A 5,838-nucleotide genomic window follows, 5' to 3' on the forward strand; every position below is an offset into this window, starting at 1 on the left:
AACTCATTAATTAATTAATTATAAGAGTACGCAAATTAAGAAACTAAGAATATAACTTCGGTCCCAGTCAAAAACAAGTAAAAGAAAGGAAAATATATATTATGTAGTTCCATCAAACGTCACCATGGCGGCTTGACGGTGAATGAATATTCAATCGATGATGGGTTGCTCACTTGCTCTTCCTTTGATTATTCTTTATTTTTATTTTCTTCCACTTCCTCTTCCATTAATTATTTTTTTTTCGTGGCTGTTATATCCGAATGTTGGCGGTGCGGTTTGGTTCGGTTATTGAAAAAAAAGTTATTCGATTCAATTTTATATTTATTTTTCGGTTCGATTTGGTTCGATTTTTTTTATCAACACCAACCAAACTAAACTAAACCAATTAAAATCAGTTTGGTTCGGTTCGATTTTTCGATTTTTTAAATAATTCAAAAAAATATCCCGATCTAAACTTCTATCCAGTATCCATACCCTAAAATCAAATACCAGAACAGAACCCAAATCAAGAACAAATAATAAAAAACCAAAATAACAGATTATCAGTAATCACAACCAAAGAAGTAATCAGATCCAGAATCCTAAGCAAAACTCAAAACAAAACATACAATCAAAATAAAGAAGTAATCAGATCCAAAATCCTAAGCAAAACTCAGAACAGAACATACAATCAAAATAAAGAAGTAATCAGATCCAAAACCCTAAACAAAACTCACAACCAAGAACAAATAATCAGTAATCAAAACTAAAAATCAAAATAACAAATCAGAACGGATACAAGTATCAGATCAGAATCCAAAAACGAAACAACAACAAATAGTCAGATCCAACAAATTTAGAACTGCGATTCAGAGATGCGAAGAGCCAGCGAACTATTATTGAAAACGACGGTGTGGAGGACGACACTGGGAGGACAACGGGAGGAAGACGATGGGAGCAGATGGCGGCTTCTGTGCATGGAGGAGACGGCAGCTTCTGTGCGTGGAGGAAGGGCGGCGCCGAGGAGAGGGAATCGCGATGAGGAAGAGAAGGAGAGAAAGGCCACCGCGAGGGTGCTGTCCGGTGATGTCAGGGGATTAGAGGACGACGGCGTGTGAAGGTGGGATGTGGAAGTGGAAAAAGAGAGTGGAGAGTGGGGAAGATGAGAGATTTAGGGTTCCTGAGCGGCGCTGTATGTTGCTGGAAGGGGGTGGGGTTTGGTTTTTATATAGGGTTTTTTGGTAAGCCGGTTCGGTTCGGTTTGGTTAGGATTTTTTAAATTAAAACCAAAAATCGAACCGAACTGCAAAATATCATTTTTTCGGTTTTTTTGGTTTTTGATTTGTTCGGTTATCAGTTTTTTCGACTCGGTTGATCGATTTTGTTCGGATTGGATCGGTTTTAAACACTCCTAATATGCAAATAAGTCTAACATTTATGTTCTATGATTCTTTCTTTATTTGGATATTCAACCAACCAGTGAGCTTAAGAAGATAAGGTTGTGTAATTGTCCGCAATTTTATCCAAATCAGTGTGGCTCAAGTTTTGAGATTGTTAATATTTAGCAAGAAGAACTGAAGGGTTAGATAAGTGTTTGTTCATTACTATAACCCCCTCCCCACCAAAATGTTAGTGATGTAGGTTTTTCACGTTACCTTTCGCTCCCTTTTAAATGATAGTTATCATAACCGAATTGGTAATTGATTCGGTCATACAATTAGATCATTGAATTATTAGTTCAATTAGTAAGTCATTAATTTATTTGATTAATCTGATTATAATTAAATAAAAATATAAAATTATAAAAATAAAATTAAAAATTAAATACATATTTTTAAAAATATAAAACCAATAAGAGAAAAAACAAAAGATAACACAATTAATATCAATATATCAATATGTTTGTATACTATGTGTTATTACTTGTTTGGTATCTATGTCAATCTATGTTTAAAAGGATAAAAAAATCCATTCGTAATTTATTATATATTTAATTTTTTTCACTTATAATGTTGAGAAGTAAGCTGCCGCAGGGATAAAAAGGTGCGCGGGTGCATCGTGAACCCGCGCAGATCTAGTGCAGTCTGGAGTGCGAACCGATCGATTTTCAACGGATTTGACCACTGTTGGTCCGTTTTATTACAGATCCGATCTAATTTACTAACCGAACTGGTCAGACTATCGATTTATTAGTTTTTCAATCGAACCGATCGGTCCGATCTGATTCTAATAACTATACAATATATAATAATAATAATAATAATAATAATAATAATAATAATAATAATAATAATAATAATAGGTTAAATTGCTTTATCTTGATTTCTGCAGACAGCAGAAATAAATATGACAACATTTAGGATACAAATAAAATTTATTTGCAAAAAAAAATCCATTTTAGATGTGGTGTACCCTCTAAAACGAAATATTGAATCTCTGATTACAAAGTTATATCTCTAAAAACTGAGTTGTTGTTGGTTCCTTCCTACACAAGGCCAATAACTGGTGATGGACTAAAAACTGGAACCTCTTTATTGCTGCTGTTAATTGAACAAGTTGTTTCATTGTTGTTGTTGTTGTTGCTGCTACTCTTTCTCCTTGGTTTTGCTTCTTCAAGCATCATTATCACATCCCTCATGGTTGGTCTCTCCCTTGGAAGCTTTGCAGTGCAAAGAAGTGCTATTCTTAGAACTAACAGCATCTCCTCTAACACATGCCTACTGTTTCCTACTACGTTTGGGTCTAACGCTGCTTCTAGATTCTTGTTGTCTCTCAATTTTCTTCTAATCCACTCTACAATGTCTACACTTTCTCCGAACTCCTCATCTGTGGGCCGCTTACCCGTCAGCAGCTCCAGCAGAACTACTCCATAGCTATAAACATCAATCTTCTCATCCACCTTCAAGGCATATCCATATTCTGCCAGAGAATGGAAAATGTTATAAATGCTGCTAATTGAAATGTAACTGTCAAATAGTATGAAGTGGCAATTAGTAACACTCACCTGGGGCTATGTAGCCGTAGGATCCGGCAACAGTTTCATCAAATTAATAAAGAATATGTATAATGTTTTGTTGATATTTTTCATAAAAAAAGATAAAGTATATTTTTGTTAAAATCTTTAATTTTATTTTTGAAATTTTTTATTTACATCAAATATATTCTTAACAATTAAATTTTTAAAAAGTTAGAACTTATCAAACAATAATGGTAACTATATCTATTTTACTTAGACTAAATTTTTAAAGTGATGATCTAAATTGAGCCTTTGCACCAATTTTACCCTCTAGATTCCAATTGCACTAATTTGCTCCCCATATTAATCACCGTGTTACATACAAATTTCTTAGTCCATTTTCGACGTGAGCAAGCAAGTGGGATGCTGATGTGGTATAGCCACTACTATGTTGTCAATAATAATGGCTAGCTGACATGGTTCGCAATGTATAATTCCTCAATTTAGTCCCTATCCCTATTTATGAATCCTAAAGCTTTTTCATTTTATTCTGCTTCTCTTCTTTTTTGTCTTCTACTTCTATCATAGTTCTATAAATTCAATTCTTTTTTACCCACTCTATTCTATTTATTAATTGCTTTTTTTCTCCACAACAATCAAACCCGACTAAAGGATAAATAAAAAAAACACATGAAAAAAAAACACAGGTCAAATTTCTCACCACCATATTGATAAACTCCAATTTTATGGTTTATATTGTATAGAATTTAGGAAATTTTGTCAATATTTTTCACACTTATTCATAGAAATTGTATGGTTTTGTGTTTTCTTCCTAATTCTACTTCATGATAGAAAATATGTTTCTTTTGCCTTAAAAATACCATATTTTGATCATCTTCTATTACCATTCGATGCCATGATATGTTTGCTGAGTGATTTCAGAGTTTGTAGGGCAAGAATGACTTAGAAGAGAGAAAGGAAGCATGCAAAGGTGGGAGGAACATGAAAAATGGGGTTTTGAAGAATCGGCTGCGACGCGCACGCGTAGCTCACGCGCACGCGTGGGTGCAAGGAGCTAGGCATGGCGTGCGAAGAGTGACGCATCCGCGTGGATCGGGAAACTCAGGCGACGCGTACGCGTGACCCACGCATACGCATGACATGCAACACGTGACCTCATTAATGAAATCGTGGCTGGCAATTTCTGAGGAGCTCCAGGCCCAAATTCAGCTGGATTCTGCATGGAAAAGACCCAGAAACTCTAGGGGGAAAGGGAGAATCATTCATTACACACTTAGACATAATTTTGGCTAATTTTTTATTTTTGTTCTTCTAGAGAGAGAAACCCTTATTCCTCTCTAGATCTAGTTTGATTTGATCTTTCCTTGTTGAATTCTGAATTGGGTTTTGTTGATTTCTAGTGTTGATGACTTAATTTGAATTCTCTAGTATAATTTTGTTAAGATCTTGTGTTAGATTTATGTTTTCTTGTTATTTTTCTATTTTCTATTCATCTTATGAACTTTGTGGACCTTGAGTTTCTAATGATACATTGAGGTTTTCCATGATTAATAGTGTTGTTTGAGTGGTTTTTCATTGATAATTGTTAGTGGGTACTTTTAATTTCCAATTTATTTGCAATTTGAATATGTCTTTTATTAATGCATACCATGTGTTTGATGAAATATTTCCCTTGATTATGGAGTAGTTTTCCTTACTCTTGGCCTAGGCTAAGGGAATTGGGTAAACTTGAGTCATTGGGTATAATTGATTTGGTGATTTGAGAACCTTTAGTGGTCAAGTTGATACCCATTGACACTAATCCACTACTAAGTCAATTGGTAGTTGGATTGGGACTTATGAGTTGAGATTGATCAAGCCACTTGACGTACCTCAAGCTTAGGAGTAAATATTACGTACTTAAAACTCTTGGAGGTAGACTTAGTGAGTTTGGTTCCTCATAATTGTCAAGATATGGTTATTAGACAAGGATGGTGACCCCAATTCCTATGCCTAACCAAGGGCTCCTTTTATTATTTATATTTTGAAACCCAAAAATTTCAATTGCTTAATTCTAGTTATAGCCCATTGCTTAGTTCGAGAATAGAATTATATTATATGCTCTTTTGTTAGTTTGAAATTGCTCATACCTTGCCTTGGTTACTTGATTTAGTTCCTTACACTTTAAGATTTCTTGCATGTTAAGTCTAGTAGTTTAATTTCTTGATCATGACTCCAAACCCCAGAATTCTAACTAATGTTGATGCACATGTTTGCCCATTCTTTGTGAGACGACCCGAGGTTTGAATACTTTGGTTTACTTTTATTGGGGTTGAATTTTGTGACAACCAATTCTTTAAAATTTGATTGAGAGTTATTAGTTGGTTTGGAACTATGCTTACAACGAAGTTCTATTTCTATTAAGAGAAATTCTAGACCGACAATAATCCTTGTATCACATATACATCCCATTTCATTATTATTCCATTAGCATTCCTCACAGCTAACACAATTAGTCTATGGCCACCAACAACACCATCAAAGACAACAACATCCACACATGAATAAATGAATATGAACGAATAAAAACACACGATAACAATTAATGTTACTGGTGCACGAATTGTGAATCACACTTTTCACAACTCGTACCACTAACCAGCAAGTGCACTGGGTCGTCCAAGTAATACCTTACGTGAGTAAGGGTCGAATCCCACGGAGATTGTTGGTTTGAAGCAATCTATGGTTATCTTGTAAATCTTAGTCAGGAAGTCAATTATGTTTATCAATTGAATTGTGAGTAACCAGTAGAGATATAGAATGGAGGTGGTTGTCAGGCACATGTTCATGGTTTGAGGAAGGTGATGAATGTCACTGATCATCACCTTCATCACAGTTAAGCG

The sequence above is a fragment of the Arachis ipaensis genome, chromosome B04, assembly GCF_000816755.2.
Source record: "Arachis ipaensis cultivar K30076 chromosome B04, Araip1.1, whole genome shotgun sequence".
Classification (NCBI taxonomy): domain Eukaryota; kingdom Viridiplantae; phylum Streptophyta; class Magnoliopsida; order Fabales; family Fabaceae; genus Arachis; species Arachis ipaensis.